We start from the raw sequence: 24,169 nt of genomic DNA, 5'->3' as shown, positions 1-24,169 counted from the left end.
TAACAATAATAGCTGTAATTTGGGGGACTTTTTTGAGTACATTATATTACAAATAAATATATTATTCATAAATGTCAAAGCAACCTGGTTGTGGAACCATTGTCCTGATTTACAAATGTGGACTTTGAGCCCAGTTAGGTGACTTCCTTGAGATGAGAAGTGAGTGCCCAGGGCTAGACTAGGGCTGTCAATCCTTTTTCCTTGTACCTACAGAACCGAGGGGCTGAGGTGGCCCTTTGTGAAAACTAGGAAATTCTTGTTGGCTATCTTCCTGAGAGTGGTTCGTGGGTCTGTGTGATGGGGGGCACTCTTTACTTGCTTCCACACACTTTTTAGACTTCTAAAAAGAAAAAAAAAGTATCTTGCTGTTTAGATTTTTTTAAAAAATATGTATTTACTTCTTTGGGTGCACCGGGTCTTAGTTGTGGCACGTGGCACTTTTAGCTGCGGTATGTGGGATCTAGTTCCCTGGCCAGGGATCGAACCTGGGCCTTCTGCACTTGGAGTGGGAGTCTTAGCCACTGGACTACCGGGGAAGTCCCTGTTCAGAATTTTCCTTTTGAATTTTGGGGAACTGGTCTGGATGCAGATCTGCTCTATTTCAGGAGGGAGAAGACACATCATCTCTCCCGTGGTACTTGGGGGTGGCATCCTGGCGGGTCATCCCGTTGTGGGAGCACGCAGGACATGGCTACTGGTGTCCTCGTTCACAGGTGCTGCCTGAGGAGCAGCTTAAATCAGAGTTCAGTGAAAACTAGCTTGTTATAAAACAAGGGAAGTAGTTCCCATTTACTTTTTCAATAAGTGGTATTAGGTATGGGGACCTTGCATTCTGACCAGAAGGCTGCTAATTTCTGTGTGATCTTTATCAATAAGTACAAACCCCGTGAGCAGCGTACTGCCAGAACACACCTCAGGTGGCTTGTGAATTACACAGCCAGATGGCCTCTGCTGCCCAAGGACTGTTCCAAAGTCATATACATTCTTTATTCATTAATTTCAAATTTTGCCTAACATTTTTACAGACATAAGGCTTTTCTGCAAGGGGGAAAAAAATCCATTTTAATGAGAAGAAAAAGAGTACATTTGGACATTATTCATTTCCTAGGAAAATACAGTCCTATATTTATATACAAAAAAAGTGTAAATGCTAAGATAATATCTATGTTCAAAATATATTCACAAACTGTTTTTGCATCTCATTTTTCAAAATTGTCTTACCATTATTTCCCTCTTACTAAGATCCTCTGTCTTGTTAGTAGCATACAGAGCCCCATAGACTAAATTTTCTGTTTTAAATATTACAGGAAGCTTATTGCATAGAACTGCTTTCCTTCTCCTCTTTTGGTTTATTTCTTTTTCTTAATCCTATATGATCCTGATATTATACTTTTAGTCAGTTGTGCTCTTTACTAGTTCTATACAGGAAAATAAAAAAGGTATTGAGTTGGAATCTCAGGCTGAAAATTTGATAGTTGGAAGCAAAGGAGAGGATTTAAGGAAACATGGTCAACATCAGAAAAGCTTTATGTTCAATAATGGCATTGCAGGTAGATTCTTTACCAACTGAGCCACCAGGGAAGCCAAAGAATACTGGAGTGGGTTGCCTATCCCTTCTACAGAGGAGCTTCCCTACCCAGGAATTGAACCGGGGTCCCTGCATTGCAGGACGATTCTTTACCAGCTGAGCTACCAGGGAAACCCTCAATATAGGCAAAAAACCATAAAATAATGGCTGCAGAATAAATATAATAAATAAAATTTATTTTATTTATATATATAAATTTATATAAATCTATATAAATTTATATATATAAATAAATTTATATTTATTTATATATATAAATATAATAAATAAAGTATTTAATACAAGTATATTTCTTTCTTTCAAAACTCCACCCTCCGGAATCTCTGGCGATCCAGCAGTTAGGCCTCTGTACTCTCACTGTTGAGGATCCAGGCTCAGTCCCTGGTTGATCCCTGGAACTAAAATCCCACAAGCTGTGGGGTGCACACACACAAAGTCCCAGCCCCAGCTTGGTGCTTATCACTATAGTATAATTTCTGAAGTAACTGTCATAGATTATGTTATGAAAGGCAAAGGAAATTGAATCAGATCTTTTTTGCATTTATATTAATTCATTAGATCTACATGTTCTTCCCTTTGTTTTGTTTAATCTTAAAGGGGTGTTTTTGAAAATTAGTAACACACAGATAGCCTGTCTCCTCAGTTCATCCAAAGGGCCTCTGCACAGTCCATGAACAGACCATGTCTATTCTACCCCCAAGAGGTTTCATTCTGTTTCTCTCTCTTGACTTGTCCCTGTTCCTGCCCTCTGGGATCTAGCACATGACTCTCTCTTAAGTCTTTCCTGGGGAGCCCAGCCTTCCGTTGCCTGAGAAAAAGTGTAGCACTTAATCACACACTGCTTAGTCCTCTGCTATGTCCCTCTGTGGAATGAGTCTCTCTCCGCAGCACCTAGACTGCGGGTCCCTTGAAGATAGAGAAGCTGGCGTCTGTGTCCCTCAGCACAGAGCGGAGTGTGAGCGCTCAGCAGGAACTCTTTGATTCAGAGCCTGCTTTCTGCTACTTTACTTTTATTATTTAATCGAGGGAGACTCTGTAAGGCATAAACTACGCCCTTGAAACCAAGCACCCTTGGGAGCTATATTAACTTAAGGCACCTGGGCCTTATTTATTTACTGTTTCAATATACTGAGTTAGCTGTACCATCAATCACACCATCTGACAGTCCTAAAAAATGCAATGCTTCTTCTACAGTTTTTGGCTTTGCTCCTTCTCTTATGACCTTTTGGAAGCAGTGGAGAGGGACTGGAAAGGAGGAGTGTTTCTCATGCTCTGTCAGCTTCTAGAACCTGAATCAGAAAACTCAAGGAGGACAAGAATTCCTTTTGTCATACACTTTATAAAAAGACGTATGTTCCTATAAGTATATAAAATTCTAGTATTTCTTTGACTCTTAAAATTAGAGGCATGGAATGAGCTGGTGATATTTCCCTTCAGATGGCCTTTGTCCAGTTGGGTCTGTGGCTATGTTCCTGCTTTCTTTTTTTTGTATAGAAGTCATCAGGTTACAGTTGCGTCTGCGATGACGTGGGTGAGTATTTGGGGGCTTGTTTAGGGGTGAGTTGTCAGGAACTCTCAGCCAAAGTATGTTTCCAATGAAGCATTCTAAATAGTGCTTCCCTAGCCATCAGGTTTTCAGGGAGCTCTGAGTTAGGAGGATGAATCTAGGGGCAATGAGCTCAGGTAAGAGTAAGAGGGGCAAATTAATCCCGGGACAGAACCACTACAAAAATAGCCAACCTCAAGAAGTGTACAGATTTGAGATGTATTCAGGTTAGTGTTGAAATACCCATTGTTTAGAGGGGGTCTGTGCAGAGCCAAAAAAAAAAAAAAAAAAAAGGTCAAACTTATTGTATGCAAGGAAGACAGAAAGCTGGGTCCAGTCCAGCAGTAAGTGTCTGCTAGGAACTTTGTGAAGAGACTAGGATAGTGGCCACTTTGCTTGAACTATGACAGACCCTGGTCCTAGCAGAAACTTGGGGTGAGAACCTAAGATTTGTTTAAAAGAGCGTTAGGTAGATCAGATACACCTGAAGGGATCTGAAGTCTTCTGCTCTTATGAGTCCTCTGAGCACCAAATGTATCCTGAAACTGGAGGCAAGGGGAGAGGGCATCAGGCAGGCGGAATTCCTGACGTTCTGTGCTGGTCTGTGGCAGCGCTCAGGCTGCTACGTGACCTGACTCTCATTCCCTCAGCGTCCTGCACTCAGCACACATTTATCCTGGCCTCGGGGCAGGGCAAGTGTTGGTGGGCATTCTTACAAAGACTCCCGAGAAATCAAGTCATTTTGATTTTCACTTGAAATGGCACGAGGGTGGCCCCAGACTCTTGGGCCCAATCTGGTTCTTGGGTCTGCCCCAGAGCGAAACCACACCCTCAGTGTCTGAATTATCCGGATGGGTCGTCTTGCTTTCAAGACCACAAGGGCCCCCTCTAGGCAAGAGCAGACTCCAGGATTAGCCTCAAGCAAAAATGTATTTCTTTGGAATCCCTCTAGGATGGAAATAGCCTCCCAGGCCGGCAGCTGTGTGGTACCGCACTGCTCAGCCCAGCACATTCTCCTTTAATGTATGACTTCAGAGGGAGGGTGGGAAACTTAGGTGGAGGCTGAGGGGAGAGGTTTCTCAGAAATGTCAGTTTCACAAAGCAGCTCTTTTTCTCAGTCGAACAACTTTGAGCCTATTGCTTTCATTTCCCTCAAATATCTATCAGGGCTTTGTAACTTATGAGCAAACAAACTGAAACAGAAAGCCATTTTCTAAGTTAATTTTATATTTGGTACAGGATTAGAAACCAGGCTCTGTTCACACACCAGCTATAGCCTGTAGCACAGAAACCGTGTCTGCTCTTCCAGCCCATCGCAGGGATGTTCAGCTGGAAGGGGATTAAGGATAAGAAAAAAAAAATAAAAAAGGTCAGTTTCTATTTGTAGGTAATTCTCAATGTCCCCTCTCAGAATCTCAATGACTTCTTTCTTATTTTCTTTTCCACGTGTCTCATGGCCTTAAGACTCATTGGAAACACGAACGTCCTACATTCTCATCAACAGCCATGGATGCGCCACTCACTCACATTTTACTGCAGTGTCCTGAGCTGCCCAGTCACCTCATGCTAAATTTAGGGTTTAAGTAAATAGAGCATTTTGGTTGCAGTGCTACTAGAAAGCAGCTGGAGTAAGGATAAATGGATCTGCTGCTTTTGTATTGCTGTAATGGGAAACATAATTTTGAGTGTTACTTTTTGTTCTTTCTTTTTTATTCCAAAATATTTTATGGGAAAGTAAAATATCTTCCCACCATAGCAAGGGTGGGGACTAGCCTCTCAGATTAATTAATTTCTTCGTTAATATTTTTAAACTAATCAAATACGTAGAGAAACTAATCCTTTTCCTGAGTGGTTCTGAATAAATTAAATGTATATCCATGACTAGTCTCCAAACCAGAAGTCCCAAGTTGAAGCAGTGGTCATCCTCTCAGCCTCTTTAAAACCCTTGGCTCTATTCTCTAATGATTCATATGGATGCATCTTGCTCCCCAACAAGTATCTTGAAGTGAAGGACTAATGTTAAACTTCCTAAGACTCTCTGATAGCACCTGCCATTGACCTTGGCACACAGTGAAGCCATCAAGAAATCTTTGTTAAAGGGATGTGCCCTTGTTGACCTAAAACAATAAAACAGCCAGTTATTTTACCAGCAAAATGGGTTTATTCAGTAATAGCAAAGGATCACAATTTGGGAAATGCCGTCTATGGTGAATCACGGGCAAGTCCAGAAACTGAAGGAGAGGAACTTTCTTTCACAGAGAATGGGGAGGTTACACCGGCTGCTATAGAGAGACAGTCCATTGGAGGAAACTGGTGTTCAAAGTGTAGTGGCTTTTCATTGGCAGAGTTGGGACAGTCTCTCATTGGCTGGGCTGTTGCTGGGCAAAGAGATATTCTTCCTAACCTTCTTATTGTTGAAGTTGCAGTCATCTCTCTCTTTTTTTTTTTTGGTCTGTAGCTGATCTCAACTAGCAGGGTGTGAAATCTTTCCTTCTGGCCCCTGATTGCCTTTTAAATGAGGTTTCTGTTTATTAATTTTCATATCCTTACTGTGAAATTGACATTTTAGGATCAAAACTTTAATTTCTATTCTACAACTTCATATGGACTGTTTAATTTGATAGTGTATAACAAAACGATTATTTTGGAGGATAAAAAATAGACTTACTTAAATACTTTTTTGAACATGTATACAGTACACAATATAAAAGCTGCTATGAAATATAAACTTAAAAGTCAAGGCTGCTTCTTAACTCTGTCTTCACCTAGTTTTCTTCTGAAAGGCAGAGTCCTCCTGTGTAACTTTCTAAAAATACTACATTCATTTACAAACACATGCATAGAGAAATGTGTATATACATTATCAAATTCTAGCAAAACATGTACACTGTCCTACAATTGACTAATTTTTTTTTTACTTAACAGTATATTCTGGAGAATTTTCTGTCAACACATAGAAAGCTAATGCATTCTTTTCAAGAGCTGCATATTATATTCTATGGTTGTACATTTTCCCAAACTTTTCACTATTATCAATTACATGGCAAGAATATTTTCGTATATATGTCATTTTATAAATGGGTAAGTGTAGCTAAAGGATAAATACCTAGAAATAGAATTGTTGCATAAAGACATTGACAATTTGCTCTCTGCCAACTTTCTCTCCAACCAAGTTACAAAGTATGCAGTGACTGTTTCCTTGACATGCCCTGTGATACCCAAGAAAGGCACATAATTAATGGCAAACACTTACATAGCATTTAGCCTGTGCCAGGAGCTGGTTTATGTGCTTTACATATATTAGCTCAAGTGAGACTCACCACAACCTTTTGAGGGAGGTACTTTCATCATCTCCAATATACAGATGAGATAAGACACTTTGCCTCAGGTCACCCAGCTAGTAAATAGTAGATGACATCTGTACCCAGGCTATCTGGCTCCAGGAGTTAGTTCTTGTAAGCATGACCCTAAACTGTGCTAATCATGACAATTCTTAAAAAACATTCTATATGAGAGATAAAAGGAATTTATCAAGAAATAAATGTTCAACTGTTGAATAATTATTGCATCAGGCCCTACCACTGTCCCCTCCCTGTTACTAGTCTTCCACAGCACCCTGAGTCCCTCCTCACCATTTCTTGAAGGCATTAGTTCCTGGTTCACTAGCACATTCTGGTCATAATTTGCCAGAATATCAATGCACATGTAGATGAACCTTGCATTACTCTTGTCTATTAATTCCTTAGTCTCCTCTTCCTGAATGACCTTACCCTCCACCTTTCCTCAGCTCTCGTTCCTGCTAGCATAACCAAGAATCTTGTCATCATCAATAACTGCATCTCATTTATTTATTTATTTTGGTTATTAACTATTTTTTCTAATTTTTAAAAAATTATTTTTAATTGGAAGATAATTTCTTTACAATTTTGTGTTGGTTCCTGCTGTCCAACAACATGAATCAGTTATGTGTATACATATATCTCCTCTCTCTAAAGCCTCCTTTCCACCCACGCTGCCCCATCTCAACTGTCTAGGTCATCACAGAGAACTGAGCTGAATTCCCTGTGCTATCAGCTGCTTACCACTGTGTGTGTATCAGTCCCTCAGTCACGTCCAACTCTGTGACACATGAACTGGAGCCCAGCATGCTCCTTTGTCCCTGGACAAAGACATTGTCTCTAGACAAGAATACTGGAGTGGGTTGCCATTCCCTTCTCCAGGGGATCTTCCCAACCCAGGGATTGAACCCGGGTCTCCTGCATGGCAGGCAGATTCTTTACCCTCTGAGCCACCAGGGCTTACCACTAGCTGTCTGTTTACACATGGTGGTATATATGTCAACACTACCCTGTCAGGTCGTCCCACTCTCTCCTTCCCCAGCTGTGTCCACAGTTCCATTCTCTAAATCTGCATCTTTATTCCTGCTCTGCAAATAGGTTCATCAGTACCATTTTTTTAGATTCCATGTATATTTGTTAATACGTGATATATGTTTTTCTCTTTCTGACTTCACTCTGTATAACAGGCTCTAGGTTTATCCTCACTCAACTGACTCAAATTTGTTTCTTTTTATGGGTGAGTAATATTCCATTGTATATATGTACCACAACTTCTTTATCCATTCGTCTGTCAATGGCCATCTAGGTCTGCATCTTGTTTATAATGCCACTTTCAAGCATCCTACATTCAGATCAGTGGTTCCAATGTTTCTAAACAGTTCTTTTGATACTTCTACTTCACTGGGGTCTACATTCTGTTGATACTGTGAACAAAGAAAGAACAAAGAACACTGCTCATCACTTAATTATATCAGAGTTAGATCATAATTTATGGCAGTTGTTCACCAACAAAGTCTCCAGAAAGGAACTCAGGATAAAAAAAGAGGATGAGGCACTCCTTGCTTTGGATAACCAGCCCCTAGATAATTAAACGTGTATCTCAGGAAGAATTTCAGTGACTCCAGATTCTTGCATTTTCCCATACATAGAAAAGCATTGGAATCATTAACTTGAGACATTGGTTGGTTGTTACTAGCAGTAATCTTCTACCAAGATGTATGCTTGACTACATGTAGTTCCTAGCCTATATGTGTGTGTGTGTGTGTGTGTGTGTATATATATACTGCTCCTCCCCTCCCTCTTTGGACCAACTCCTCAGAGCTGTCTCCTGGGCTATAGTCCTCAATAAGACCCTAAAAAAAAGAACAACAATAAAAAAATCTTATAACTCTTATGTGTTTTTCTTTAAGTCAATAGTACTGTCTTTTTTTTTTTTTTCATGTCATCTGCGCATTGGTGCTCTCATTTTTCCCTTACACAATAGCTTATATTTCACAGCTCATTGCTACAATCAATTTTACCTAGATTTTTGTATAGCCTGAAAAATATATCTGTTCTTTGCCTCCTTTCTGTATATTCTTTAAACAGCAGATGATCTGTTAAAATCTAAGTTAGGTAAAATTGCTTGTTAGTTTAAAGCTCTCCAATGTCTTTCCATTTCACTCAGGAAAAAGACAAAGTATTTTAAATGTTTTATAAGCCTGCATACAGCCTCTCTGGATGTTTCCTACCACCTCCCCTTTTCTCACTCTACTTAAGCCACGTGTTTCCACCGGAAGTCTTTCTATTTGCTTTGAGACTTTGCCTGGAATATTTTCCTTCCAGATATCCATGAAGACCCTCGTATCACTTCCATGATTCCAAGAAAAATAGTGTTGCAAGTATGATAATGTTAGTCACAAAAATCAAGTGTGGAAATGTTAGCTTTGTTCCTTTTTTAGTACTGAGCTCAACATAGTGTATTTCCCTTCATTAACTGATCTTTTAATCAAGCTTTAATTACTTGTTAAAACTTGGTGTTAAAAGTCTGTCATACTCTTCCTCACCTGCTTTTCCTCAAAGGTAATATGAATTCCTGGTTTTTGAGTGGTTTACTTAAGAGATATGATGTGAGAATGGGGATACATTTGTTTCAGAGAAATAGGTTCTGCCTGGACTAATTTTTTCCTGAAGTGTATCCTTCGTATTTGTTTGCAGCTTTCTTTGTAATAACAGAGAGCTGGAAACAGCTTCAGTATTCCTAAATGGAAGATAGTGCTTGGCACATTTTACAATGAAATGCTACATAGCCATTACAAAGTAGTGAAAATATATCTGAAAATACTGATTTGGAAGGATCATCAAAATGAGTGAGAAATACATGTAAGTGAGAAAAAAGATACAGAACAGTGTATGCAGCGAAGTTCCTATATATTCTGTCTTGCTCAGTCGCTCAGTTGTGTCCAGCTCTTTGCAGCCCCATGGACTGCAGCACACCAGGCTTCCCTGTCCTTCACCATTTCCCAGAGCTTGTCCATTGAATCAGTGAAGCCAGAGTTATAGTTAGTATGATATAAATAAATAAAAATATTTGTTTTAGTATACATAAGTAACCACTTTTGCATACATGAGAGTCCACTTTAGGAAAAAGGGCTAAGGAGACAGTTTTCATTCAGTTTCTCTTTCATAGCCTTATCATGCACGTATTTTTAATTTCTGTGTTTAAATTTTAACATACATTAAATATTATTGAACTGAGTCATTTAACATCAATTTATTTCTTTGTTATTCAGAAGACAGAAAATTAACTCTTAAAATTTTGCTGTGAGCATAGTACCAAGCCAGGTACTGGGGAGTCCATAAAAGAAAAAGAAACAATCACCTACCTAACAAAAGATAAAATAGGGGAAATAAGATTCACAGAAACAGTAAGAGGAGAACATAAAAATCATATAATACAGACTAATGTAAAAATGTAAACTGAGACAAGGAGAAGACAAATTGCCAGGGATTATCAGCTAAAAAACTAAAATCTTTTCAATTCATTGCTGAAAGAAATGTAAGGGTTAGATCAGCATTGTTTAGTTGCTAAGTTATGTACAACTCTTTGCCACCACATGGACTCTAGCCCACCAGGCTTCTCTGTCCATGGGATTTCTGAGGCAAGAATATTGAAGTGGGTTGCCGTTTCCTTCCTTAAGAGATTTTCCTGACCCAGGGATCAAATCCATGTCTCCTGCATTGGCAAGCAGATTCTTTACCACTGAGCCAGTAGGGAAGCCCAAGGATTAGATTAAGAGAAAGGAATGGAGAATATAATCCATGAAAAAGTAACATACATCAGGGAGCTGTAGGAAGGTCAAAGGGAACAAACCAGCAAGTTCAAAATGTTTTAGGACAACGAATTAGCACAGGCATGAGAATTAATAGATATGGTGAGAGACTGGGGAGGAAGTAAATTTGAAGACTAACATAGAAATCAAAGCCTGAGTCTATTTCAGTCTATAGTGGAAAAATAAAATTTGGATGCAGAGAAGAGGGTAAATCCAAAATATGCTGGGAAAGTAAAGACATTCTTAAGTAGAGTCTGACTGAATGTAAGCACTACAAGATAATTTTCAGGGAATGTTTCAGAAAAAATATTTCTATTTTTCTTACTTAGAGTACATATCCTTATATATTGATAGAATATCATGTCTATCCAATTAAGAGCTGAAGAACAGGAAAAAAATTAGTCTTATAAAATGTCTGATATAATTACTGATAAAGACAGACACAAATAACTACAAATCTATTTAATAAAACTGAATGTAAACTCAAGAGATAAAATAAAAACATAATAAATAACCTAGATACAAAATCTAGATATAACAGAAAATATTGAGAAACTAGGCAGATGGAATGAGAAAAATAAAAACACACTGCTAACTCATTTTCTCTTGAGGGACTGAAATGTTTTCGTGGAACTCTTAGTACAATGTTTCAACCTTGACTCCAAACATTAGAAAGTAGTGCTGTCTCCCTGTTACTTTCTTTGGACTGACCAAACTCTCCAGGATGGTGTGAAGAGAAGGGAATGAGATCCAAGGTCTAGGCTGCTTAGATTGCCCTGAACCCCTACACAGGGCACCAGAAGACTGGGCATCTGCTTTTGCTCAGGGGACATTTCTTAATAAACAAAGATTCCTTTCAAGTAACAATGCCACAGTAACTAGATGAGGTAACTTGGATATAAAACTACAAGATTCATTACTTAACATCTATTCCAACTTGGGTCAGAAAGAGTAGTGATAAGTTTGCAACGCTCAAGTTTCTCTTGCATTTCTTTTTGCAGATATCCCATTCTTTCCCTTTATTGACATCATTCTTGGTCTCCATCAGAAATCCTTTCCAAACTCCTGCCAGACTCTTCCTCAGTGCTGTACTCTCCAGGCCACATATGCCCCTCCTGTTATTGTTTACTTCATTTGCATGGGGGTTTTCTTATTATAATTCACTTTCATAAAGTACGATTCTATTGTCAGGTCAATACAATAAAGCTTCGATAAGGACACTTAATGCTACTTGGTCTGATTTCTAATACATTCTCACCTTCATTTCTGAGGTAGGCTGAATAAGGTCCACTCAAAAATGTCTACTCCCTAGTCCCTGAGACCTGTAAATACATTATATTGCATAGCAAAAGTTGTGTGATATGATGAAGGTAATGGAATTTGAAATGAGGAGACTATTCCTTTGAGTCTAATCACATGAGGCTTTAAGAGGAGACTTCTTTCCCAGTTCAAGTCAGAGCAAGACAGTGTAAGAAGGATTCAACCCATGCTTACTGACATTGAAGACTGAGAAAGAAAGGGAACTAGATGCCAAGGAATGCAGGTGGCATCTAGAAACAGAATAGCTCTCAACTGACATCTAGCAAGGAAGCAGAACCTTAGTCCTACAGCTGTAAGGAACTGAATTCTATCAACTGAATAAGTATGGTTGATTTTCTTCCCAGAGCTTCCAGAAGGGAGCATGGGCAGTTCCAACACCTTGATTTCAGTCTCTGAGACTCTTAGCAAACCCCAGAGCCCAGTGAACTTCTGACCCATTAGAAACTGTGAAATTTATAAATTTGTGTTGTATTTAGCTACTAAGTTACTGGTAATTTGTCATGGCAGCAGTAGAAACCTAGTATAATTTCATCGTGGGGTTAAGAGGACACAGAGCATTCCAAGGGTTTTCTTGTATCTGTTTTTGTTCTTTCCTGTTCCCCTCAATATCCATCTTTGTTGTTGTTCAGTTACTAAGTCAGGTCCAACTCTCTGTGACCCAATGATCTGCAGCTTGCCAGGCCTCCCTATCTCTCACCATCTCCCAGAACACACTTAAACTCATATTCATTGCGTCAGTAATGCCATCAAACCATCTCATCCTCTCTCATCCCCTTCTCTTGCCCTCAGTCTTTCCCAGCATCAGGGTCTCTTCCAATGAGTCAGTTCTTTGCAACAGGTGGCCAAAGTATTGGAGTTTCAGCATATCAGTTCTTCCAATGAATATTTAGACTGGTTTGATCTCCTAGAAGTCCAAGGGACTCTCAAGAGTCTTCTTCAGCACCACAGTTCAAAAGCATCAGTTCTTTAGTGCTCAGCCTTCTTTATGATCGAACTCTCACATCCATACATGACTACTGGAAAAACCATAACTCTGATTATATGAACCTTTGCTGGCAAAGTGATGTCTCTGCTTTTTCATATGCTGTCTAGCTTTGTCATAGCTTTTCTTCCAAGGAGAAAATGTTTTTTAATTTCATAACTGCAGTCACTGTCCACAGTGATTTTGGAGCCCAAGAAAATAAAATCTGTCACTGTTTCCATTTTTTCCCCATTTATTTGCCATGAACTTATGGGTGGGACAGAATGTCATGATCTTAGTGTTTTGAATGCTGAGTTTTAAGCCAGCTTTTTCACTCTCCTCTTTCATCCTCATCAAGAGGTTCTTTAGTTCCTCTTCACTTTCTGCCATTAGAGTAGTATCATTGGCATATCTGAGGTTGTTGATATTTTTCCTGACAATCTTGATTCCAGCTTGTGAGTCTTCCAGCTCAGCATTTTGCATCATGTACTCTGCATATAAGCTAAATAAGCAGGGTGACAACATCCTTTGATGTAATCCTTTCCTAATTTGGAACCAGTCCCTGGTTGCATGTCCAGTTCTAACTGTTGCTTCTTGACCTTCATACAGGTTTCTCAGGAGGCAGGTAAGGTGGCCTGGTATTGCCATCTCTTTACGAATTTTCCACGGTTTGTTGTGATCCACACAGTCAAAGGCTTTAGTGTAGTCAATGAAGCAGAAGTAGATGGTTTTTTTTGAATTCCCTTGATTTTCCTGTGATCCAGCAGATGTTGGCAATTTTATCTCCGGTTCCTCTGCCTTTTCCAAATCCAGCTTGTACATCTGGAAGTTCTTGGTTCATGTACTGTTGAAGCCTAGCTTAAAGGATTTTGAACATTACCTTACTAGCATGTGAAATGAGGGCAGTTATACAGCAGTTTGAACATTCTCTGGTATTGCCTTTCTTGGGAATTTTAATGAAAACTGATCTGTTCCTGTCTTGTGGCCACTGCTAAGTTTTCCAAATTTTCTGGCATATTGAGTACAGCACTTTGATAGCATCATCTTTTAGGATTTGAAATAGCTCGGCTGGAATTCTATCACCTCCACTAGCTTTCTATGTAATAATGCTTCCTAAGGCCCGCTTGACTTTGCAGTCCAGAATGTCTGGTTCTAGGTGAGTGACAATACCATTAGGATTATCTTGGTCATTAAGACCGTTTTTTGTATAGTGAAAGTGAAAGTGAAGTCGCTCAGTTGTGTCTGACTCTTTGCGATCCCATGGACCCTACATCCACAGAATTTCCAAGGCAAGAATACTGGAGTGGGCTGCCATTTCCTTCTCCAGGGGATCTTCCTGACCCAGGGATTGAACCTGGGTCTCCAGCATTGCAAGCAGGCGGTTTTACCGTCTGAGCCACCAGGGAAGCTTTCTGTATAGTGCTTCTGTGTATTCTTGCCACTTCTTAATCTTACCTGCTTCTGTTAGGTTCTTAACATTTCTCTTTATTGCGCCCATTCTTGCATGAAATGTTCCTTGGTATCTCCAATTTTGCTGAAGAGATTGCTAGTCTTTCCCATTCTATTGTTTTCCTCTATTTCTTTGCATTGTTCATGTAAGAAGACTTTCTTATCTCTCCTTGCTATTCTCTGGAACTCTGCAGTCAGTTGGGTATATCTTTCCCTTTCTCCTTTGCCTTTTACTTGTCTTCTTTTCACAGCAGTTCGTAAGGCCTTCTCAGACAACCACTTTGCCTTCTTGCATTTCTTTTTAATGGGGATGGTTTTGGTCACCACCTCCTGTACAATGCTATGAACCTCCATCCATAGTTCTTCAGGTACTGTGTCTACCAGATCTAATCCCTTGATTCTATTCATCACCTCCACAGTAAAATCATAAGGGATTTGATTTATGTTATACCTGAATGATCTAGTGGCTTTCTCTACTTTCTTCGGTTTAAGCCTGAATTTTGCAATAAGGAGTTCATGAGCTCATGATCTGAGACTCAGTCAGCTACAGGTTTTATTTCTGCTGACTGTAGAGAGCTTCTCCATCTTCAGGTCCAAGGAATATAATCAATCTTATTTCAATATTGACCATCTGGTGATGTCCATGTGTAGGGTCATCTCTTGTGTTGTTGGAAGAGGGTGTTTGCTGTGACCAACACATTCTGGCAAAACTCTGTTAGCTTTGTCCTGCTTCATTTTGTACTGCGAGACCAAACTTGCCTGTCACTGCAGGTATCTCTTGACTTCCTACTTTGAATTCCAATCCCCTATGATGAAAACCACAGGTTTTTTGTTGTTGTTAGCAGTTCTAGAAGGTCTTGTAGGTCTTCATAGAGCCATTCAGTTTCAGCTTCTTTGGTATCAGTGGTTGGGGCATAGACTTGGATTACTGTGATGCTGAATGATTTGCCTTAGAAACAAACAGATCATTCTTTCTATTTTGAGATTGTACCCAAATGCTGCATTTTGGGCTCTTGTTGACTATTAGGGCTACTCCATTCTTCTAAGGGATTCTTGCCAACAGTAGTAGATATAATTGGTCATCTGAATTAATTTTGTCCATTCCTGTCCATTTTAGTTCACTGATTCCTAATAAAATAGTTTATTTCTCAAATCAATACATCCAGTCAACATACATTTAAATAATTTTAAGTGTTTAAAAAACTCATGAATGGGATTTAAAATATGACACATGTGGTCTAAAATAGCAGAAATTATGAAAACAAACAAACAAATGAGTCCATATGGCACAAATTCGAAAAATAGGAAAACATTAAGAAAGCATTATAGAAAATAGAAATTATTTAAAAAGTAAATGTAAATCAAAATAATACAATTTTACATGCAAATAGGAGATTAGACTGTAAAATAAAATCCCAAATGACATACTTAAAGAAACACAAAACAATTAGGTATTGAAGCACTTAAAGAGCATATATAATGCATTCAAGTTATAAGAGGGCCTTGGTCTCCAATCAATGTTACATGGTAGCCTGAATGGGAGGGAATTTGGGGCAGAAAGGATACATGTATATTCATGGCTGAGTCCCTTCGCTATATACCTGAAACTGTCACAACATTGTTAATTGGCTGTACTCCAATACAAAATGAAAAGCTTAAGAAAACAAACAACTTTAATCATAAGTAAAAAAGAGAAAGATGGCATTGGTTACAATAATTATATCAGCAATGAGTTAAAAGCAAAAGGCACAAAATAGAATAAAGATCTTTTTTTATATTTTAAATTACATAATTTATATAAAAGATTTAAGCAATATGAATCACCCCTTAAATAACATTTTATTGATTATATAAAGGAACAATTTGTAAATGTAAGGAGAAATTGAAAGAAATAAAGAGTTAAAAATATCATGTAGTATTTCACACACAAAAAAATGGTGTGTGTGCTCTGAATTAAAGAATAAAATTTATTTAAATATATTAAAACATATGTTTTACACTTGAAATGAAGCTTCTTTACCAGTGGCTATTAATTTGCCATGGCAACAGTGGACATGCTAATAAATTCCTGAAAAGAGATATTTTATGATTTATATTCCCTCTGCTAAATGCTTTACTTTATATCAGAAAATTGCAGCAATAAATTAACATTAAAGATCTAATCATTTAGAAAACTTAAAATAATTTGCATAGTATTTGTTGGTTCAAAGTAGAAAGACCAGTACAATATAGAATATTAGAAAATCAATAACCATAAGAAGGTATAAAGAATCTGGCCAAGGGAGTAACACAGAGGAAAATTCATAGATTAATAGCTGTACAGAGCTAACTAAAAAAAGCAGGAAAGAGTTGCACTAAAGACCATAAAATAAGAAAATGAGAAAGATGGTTAGATATGCTTTTCTAGAAAAATAGAAATTACCAGAATTAACTGAAAGAAGGTATGACTACATTGAAAAGGGTGGCACTCATTTTTACCCCAAACTTGCCTAAAAGGAACATCTCTTGATCCATTTTAAAAACCAAATGTGGGGCTTTCCTAGTGGCTCAGTGGTAAAGAATCCGCTTGCCAATGCAGGAGACACAGGTTTGGTCCCTGGTCTGGGAAGATCCCACATGACTGGGAAGAACTAACCCCACGCGCCACAACTATTGAGCCTGGGAGCCGCAACTGCTGAAGCCCGCGTGCCCTAGAGCCTGTGCTTTGCAACAAGAGAAGAAGAGCCCCCGCTCTCCGTAACTGGAGAAAACACAGTAACAAAGACCCAGCACAGCCAAAAATAAAGAAGTAAAAGAAATTCTTTTTGAAAGAAGAAAAAAACTAATGTGTTCTATTATTACTCTGAGTTATAATGCCATTCTAACAAGAGGATGGCAAAGAATGTAAATATGTAGATGCAGTAGATGGTTTCTGTCCATGATTCGTTCTAGTCAATGTGGAGCAGACTGCTCTAATAGAAATGTGTCTCCAAATGATGCACAGTTCTCCAATTATAAGAGAACATTTTGAAAGACCAGCCACTCCTAAAAAGTATGAACCAGTAAGGCCCTTACAAGTGGATGAATTTGTCCAGTTGCTTTGCTCCACATGACAAGAGAAGTGAGCCCAAATGGACTGTTTCATATGGTCTGGGGAACACATCTTTGAATTGGTTTTCACTCCTTTCCTATTTCTTCAGTTCCTCTGCCCTTTATTCCTTCTCCCTGAATCACTTCCCAAACAATCCCCCACACTGAGAGGATTGTAGCCTCCACTTTCAGGAGAACCCAAGTGAAAACTTGAGAGATGGTGACATGCTGAAAGGAAAGATGAGATTTGTTTTACTGGAGTCTAGCTTTTTCTGTGGATGCCAGAAATGACTGCAGAGTAAATATTTAATGACCTAAATTTATACCATGTAGACTCCTCCTACTTTGGGTAGATAGAGTGGATCATAAGAGGGAAAGAATATTCCTTACTATTTCACTTTGCTTTCACTTGTTACTATTATATAACAAAACTAATTTGAAAGTCCCTTTACATATCCATAAATAAACTTTTCCTTATGAGAAAACACTCCCCTCCAATTTTTAAGAATAAATCATGCCTGATGTTGTTAATGCACATGAGCTTTACTGGTCTTTAAATACATATAATTTTTTCAAAAGCCTTAAATTTAGAATAAAAGATTTAAAAAACAAAACTCAGGAAAGTCAGAGATACAATGACAGAATCTTTGCATGAAAACCTTTTGGCATTCTTTCAAAAATTTTTAAACTTATCATTCAACAAGAGAAAGTCTGTTTAGCACCCTCTGTGCTTTCAGAGAAATTAACACTTCAGCAGATGTCAATGATGCTTCTTTTTTTTTTTCTTTAAGTGACGGCCTTGTTCAAATTCAGGCTTTAGAGCAGTTTTTCTAAATGCACATCCATAAAACATTTATGGACTATAATGAAGATCTATTGTAGGAAATGTCTAAATTACCAGTTTGGGGAGGGGGAGGAAGAATTAATAGCAAATGGAAGAAATAGACAAATGCCTTTGATTGACATTATTGTTCACTGTTCTTTTCGCTCCTAAAATTAGAGCTTTCTTTATAGCTGGCCATAAATACCTATTTCTATTTTATAATGTATGTGCTTCCATTCCATGGGTGACCAAAAGGAGTTTTCCCTGTGACTGTGAACTGTCCATCTTGCTGACAGTGCTGGAAATGAACAGCCTTGTAGACGTGAGACAGATTATCAATCCTGGGGAGAGTAATCTGTTCAGAATTGAGGGGCCCCATTGCTCTGAGATTGGTCTGGATGTGTACAATTATGAAGTCAATCCTGAGAGAGAAGATCTAGAATCTGGGGAGGAAAAACAAGCACAAAGCTGGAGATAAACAGAAACAGTGGTAGGCTCTGACCTGGAATGATATTTTAGGTAAACTGTTTCATTCTTCCTTTCTTCAGTATGAAGAGACTTTGCAAAAAACAAAAACCAAAAAATAAAAATAAAAGGCCCTTCTTGGGGACAAAAAAAGAGAGAGAGAGACTTTGCAGTTTTATGGCATAAATTTTCAAGTCTCCAATTTGGCTATGGGGAAAAGTGTAAAAATAACTGATTAGAATTTACACTCAGATTTACCCTTTTTATTTTCTCCCTTGTGGGTCAAAGTAGTTGTGTATAAACCTTAACTAATTGTTTAGGGGTTAGAGATATCATACAGGGCTTCCCTGTAGCTCAGCTGGTGAAGAATCTGCCTGCAATGCAGGAGACCCCCGTTTGATTCCTGGGTGGGGAAGATCGGCTGGTGAAGGAATAGGTTACCCACTGCAGTATTCTTGGGCTTCCCTGGTGGCTCAGCTGGTAAGGGATCCTCCTGCAATGTGGGAGACCTGGGTTCGATCCCTGAGTTGGGAAGGTCCCTGGAGAAGGGAAAGGCTACCCACTCCAGTTTTCTGGCCTGGAGAATTCCATGGGCTGTATGGTCCATGGGGCACAAAGAGTGGAACATGAATGAGCAACTTTCACTTTCAGTTTTCTTTCTTTTCTCTGGAGAAGGAAATGTCTACCCACTCCATTATTCTTGCCTGGAGAATCCCATGGGCAGAGGGGCCTGACAGGCTACAGTCCATGGGGATGCAAAGAGTTGGACATGACTGAGTGACTAACACTTTTGACTTCCCTGGTGACTGGTGACTCAGACAGTAAAGAATCTACCTACACTGCAGGAGACCAGGGTTCAATCCCTAGGTCAGGAAGATCCTCTGGAGAAGGGAATGGCTACCCACTCCAATATTCTTGCCTGGAGAATCCCATGAACAGAGGAACCTGGCAGGCTACAGTCCATGGGGTCGCAAAGAGTGACTAACACTTTCACTTCCACTTCAGAGATATCAAAGATTAATCACCAGTGGATCCAGAAATAAAACCTGTTCTAGGATCCACACTCTATTCTAATTTTCCTTTGGTTGGAGAGAGGGCACACCAATGGTACAAATTAAAATTTTTGTTCCATTAGAGAAAACAATATCCAAGAACCAAATTGTTTTTCTTTGATCACCAAACATAGTATCTCCAGCTTCTCAAGTTCCATTATGAATTTCCCTCATAATGAAAAAGCCACGGAGGGCAAGGTGTTAAACATATCCTAAGATACAGGTGACATTATCCTGCAAGGTAGTACGTGCATGCCATGTCTCTTCTAGATTGCCAGAAAGCACTTTATAAGAAGAACCTGATGGCACTTTTAAAACTCTTTACCAACTGCAATGTATGTGACTTCCTTTTCTTACTGTTTTATATTTACAGATAAAAATATAAACAGCCTGGCAGTTTTCTAGTTAATCTGATTATTTGGGACAGCCAGATTAAATAATTCAGTTCCCAGCTGGAATATGATTGACCTGAATGACCTGGTTTGGCAGTTTGCAATTATCCAGTTGACACACACATTGCCGAATCTCCACTTCATGGCAGTTTCGCAGTGTCCGGAACTACTGCTTCAAGCATCGGTCCCATGAGACCTAAGTTGGCTCTTGCTGCTAATGAGTTTAGTTACACACACGTTGCCTGCTCACAGCCTCTTTTCTTGCCCCAAATCCAGTTACAGAACTAGACAAGAGACAGTGGGAGAATCAGAGAACCAGGGTGAGATGGCATTTTGAGGGGTTGGGCAAGGTCATGCCATTATAGTGAAGGAGGAGCAGGAATATCCCAGGAATTGAGAAGTGACACTTCTCGTTTTCTCCTCAGCCTCACTGGGGACTTGAGTTAAGCAGCCAACAGACACACATGGCATCTACAGTGACTGAGAGCAAGTTCCTTGCAGGCTTCACCCTAATTGGGTTGAGCATGTCTCAGGACTCCTATGAGGGTTTTCGCGTGCAGAGTTCTGGGGAGAGCCCCACCCTTCTGGCATGTTCTGTTTGGCAGGGCCGCCTACCTGAGTGGCCCTGAGCCCAGGCTGAGTGGCCAGAGCCACCCAGCCTGGCTGTGGAGACGGGCAGAGTCTGCAAGTCAGCAAAGCCCTGGTTCCAGACATTTTTGGTCATTGATTTAATTTCTACTTTCAAAAATATCCCTGAAGCAAGCAGTGAGCAGTGCATAAGAGATCGTGTGTCTTTTTTTCCCTCCTTCTATATTATCCATGTCTAATTAAGAGGCATTTTTTCCCCCATGAGCTTAGTTTCAGGTAGAACACTCCATAGGGAAGTACAGTTGTGACATAAAAGTGCTGCAAAAACTGAATTGGAGGAATCAAGTCACAAGATGAGCTTTTACTTCAAGAATTTTCTTCACCGCCACCCTTGGGACTGAAAACCACCCAGGTACACACCACATAAAGAGGCATATTTATAAAGATTGAATTGTCACTAACTTAAACATCAAAAATGACAGTGCAATTCGAAGAAATTTTAATCTTATAGCCAAGGTAAAAGTCATCTAATATCTTTATATAAAATACAACAGAAATAGGCATACATGTGTGTAAGTTTAAGGTGGAAAGTAATATGTGAAATGTTGAAACAAGATAAAAAGATAAGTTATCTTAAATTACAGCCAAATTGACTTCCATATTAGAACCTTTCTAAATGGAACGTTTTACTGAGGGAAACAGTGGTTGTCAGAGATATTTTAGATATGATTTTATTTTTATTTATTAAAAAGATTTCAGAACATCTTACTTACATGGGAGAAGAGGTAGGAACTAAACGATTTTTAGGAGCCCCTTGTAAATCTATAACTCAATAGTCTCTGTTCTGATAGTCTGCCTGCCGTGTGTAGTTGGGAGACTAAAACGCAAAAGTGCCTGCTGGTCCCTGACTACTCTTTAATTCACTCTTTAATATTAAGACAGGAGAAGGAGATGCCAACCCACTCCAGTCTTCTTGCCTGGAAAATCCCATGGACAGAGGAGCCTGGTGGGGTCACAAAGAGTCAGACATGACTGAGTGACTTCACTTTCACTTTTAATATTAAAAAAGTCCTTCTTGGACCCATTCAAGGGCATTCAGTTGTTATTGCTTAGTCGCTAAGTCATGTCCGACTCTTTTGTGACCCCATAGACTATAGCCTGCCAGGCTCCTCTGTCCATGGGATTTCCCAGGCAAGAATACCGGAGTGAGTTACCATTTCCTTCTCCAGGGGATCTTCCCAACACAGGGGTCAAATCCGTGTCTCATGCATTGGCCAGCAGATTCTTTACCACTGAGCCACCAGGGAAGCCCTATACTTAAGATCAAAGCAATACCAAGAATTGGCTGTTACGGTAGCATTATAGTGGCATGCTAGGGTATACAGATCCTGGATATCACTATAATTATCTTTTCTCTTTCTCTCCATCCTCCCTCCTCCATCTGGAAGCAATTTTGCAAACTCATCATCATAAGGATAGTCATTCTTGACAGGATTTGAGTTTGGATTTCAAGTCTTGGAAGGATTCTTGGATTGTTAAACAAGGCCAAGAAGCATGTTGTTTGGTGCAGGAGGGGAGGGGATTCTAAACACCTGAATGCATTAGAAAGCCATCTGTGTCTTTAAGAAGCCCATTGTGAAAGGTCCTGGGAGTGGGAATTGCCTAGTAAATATCACTCCAGTGAAAAGCTTTGGGAAAGATGACCTAAGTGGTCCCAGAAATAATTCTCTTTCTGACTGATATATCTGTCTCATCCATCAGGTTTCCAAATAGGCCTTGTCACTGCTGTCAGATTGCTGGTTCTCTGTGGAATATCAGTAACTTAATTTTTTGAATTCTTTTTACCCATCTCTGTGTTTTCCACAGAGCTCTGGAATGTTGGTCAACATGGCATCAGTCATATACACTTGCAGAGACTCAGTACCTTCCTGAACTTTATTTGCATCTTACTCTTTCTCAATGATTTTGACAAAAGACAAAGAAAAGTTCATGGAAACAGGGAAAAACTGGGCTTGAAGGGTATTGAGGACAGAGATATTGTGAACTAACTTTAGATACAGAACAAGACACTGTTATTTAATGTTCAGTCTGAAATATGCCAGAATACAGAAACTCATTTTCATTGGATTGTTATTTTATCAAAATCAGACAAAATGAGACTGTCAGAAGCTCTGCATTATCCTAGTAATTGCATGTGCCATCTGTACTGTGATTCTTAGCGATGGGTTCTTATTATTAAGCAAAGGGTATGTTAAATGCCCAGAATGTTTCCATATTCTATGGATATTTTTTTAAAAAGCATGCTTTTCTTCTGACAAATAAATAGGAAAACAGAAATTATATAAGAACATAGCCAAAACCAAGCAAAAGTTACATTAACCCACCTGCGCTGTCATTGCTCTTCATGTTGTAAACGCTCATATTCCAGTATATTCCTGCTGTTATTTTATAATCAGATGGGCTCTCATAGGTGCAATTCCTAGGGGTGGGTACCATTGCTAATATGTCTAAGTATTCTCGGTGTGAAATGGGCCCAAAGTACAACCCTTTAAACTTACATTCTCCTGGGGATAAAGATGAGGTGCTCCCCACCAACAGTTGGAGTCTGTGTCACTGTCCTCTCCAAGTTACTCTCCTGGGCCAGCTTCAGGCAAAGATGTGAAGTAAAATGTGCCCCTGGTGTTCTAAGTCTTCTCATTTCTATTCTTCTGCATTTGTCAGCATTCACTCCCCTTAGCGTCTTAACCTTGTCAGAATTTTGCTCTCAGAAAAAGAGCTCCTTGAAATCTTTTTAAGTCTTTGTACGAAAGTCTTTGTATCACCTCTCCCAGGGTGACTTGAATGTTAGTTTCTAATGCTAATTATAGAATGAGATGCTCTTCCCCGTCTGAGTCATCCCATGCATCACCGGGCAGGTTAGGAAGACATTCTGGAGGGACACCAAAGAAAGCCTTCTCAGCACTGTGGTACATACCTTGACTTCACACACACACACACACACACACACACATACAATGAAAGAAGACCTTAGCAGCCATCACCTCTCCATCTTGTGTTAGCAGGCACAGTTACAGTCATTTGTACGTTTCTCACTAAATTCTGTACTGTGGGTAAGAAAGACTCAAGAGAGGTCAAGGGATTTTGTCAAGGTTACACAACTAGTCAATACAAGATGCAGGATAAAAAAGCTCAGCCAAAGCCCAATCTCCTTTCTCTGTATATTCTAATCATCTTTGTTGATTTGAGTGTGTACTGAAAGTGAGGCATTTTCTGGGCTTAAATGCATATAAAACTATGGGAGAAACCGAGTGAGAAAAACGTAAAATCCTCTCAGAAATCCCAGGGGGAAGCCAGATTGATTTCAATGTCTGAAGTCTTCATTCATTTTTTACCATTTCTAAAGGGACACTTCATCTATCATCTTTGTGTCTTCTCTTGCTTTGGTTAGCGAATGGTGTTTCTCTTTGATTACTGACTGATCTCTCATAACTTCTGTGCTGTGAGGCATGAAACATTTCATATCACAAAACATGGCATTCTCACTGTGGAGTAACTAAATATTTATTTCCCTGGAAATGTTCAGCAGTGTCTGGGTGGTTTGTTTGTGCATTTTCTTACTTTTCCCCTTTTGTTAATTTCATTACTGTCAACATTTTGGCATAAAATTCTTTTCTTGAAGATCACACACAAAACTAATTCAATGTTCTTTCATCAGCGCTACTGTCTTCTCTATTCCCTATGGAAATGAGTGTTGTATCGTTAGGTG

General features: G+C 39.2%; 1 long non-coding RNA gene across 1 annotated transcript in view; it reads right to left on the bottom strand.

The window, feature by feature from the left end:
• The window catches only part of LOC122439559, a 68,759-nt gene extending 45,562 nt beyond the window's left edge, over window positions 1–23,197 (bottom strand). The window contains exon 1 of the long non-coding RNA XR_006268917.1: window positions 22,962–23,197. This is a non-coding gene — a long non-coding RNA (uncharacterized LOC122439559). The remainder of the gene's footprint in view (window positions 1–22,961) is intronic.
• Between the last annotated feature and the right edge of the window lie 972 nt (window positions 23,198–24,169).

This window comes from Cervus canadensis, chromosome 4, assembly GCF_019320065.1.
Source record: "Cervus canadensis isolate Bull #8, Minnesota chromosome 4, ASM1932006v1, whole genome shotgun sequence".
In the NCBI taxonomy this organism is placed as follows: Eukaryota; Metazoa; Chordata; class Mammalia; order Artiodactyla; family Cervidae; genus Cervus; species Cervus canadensis.
This window is presented reverse-complemented; position numbering and strand designations above follow the sequence as displayed.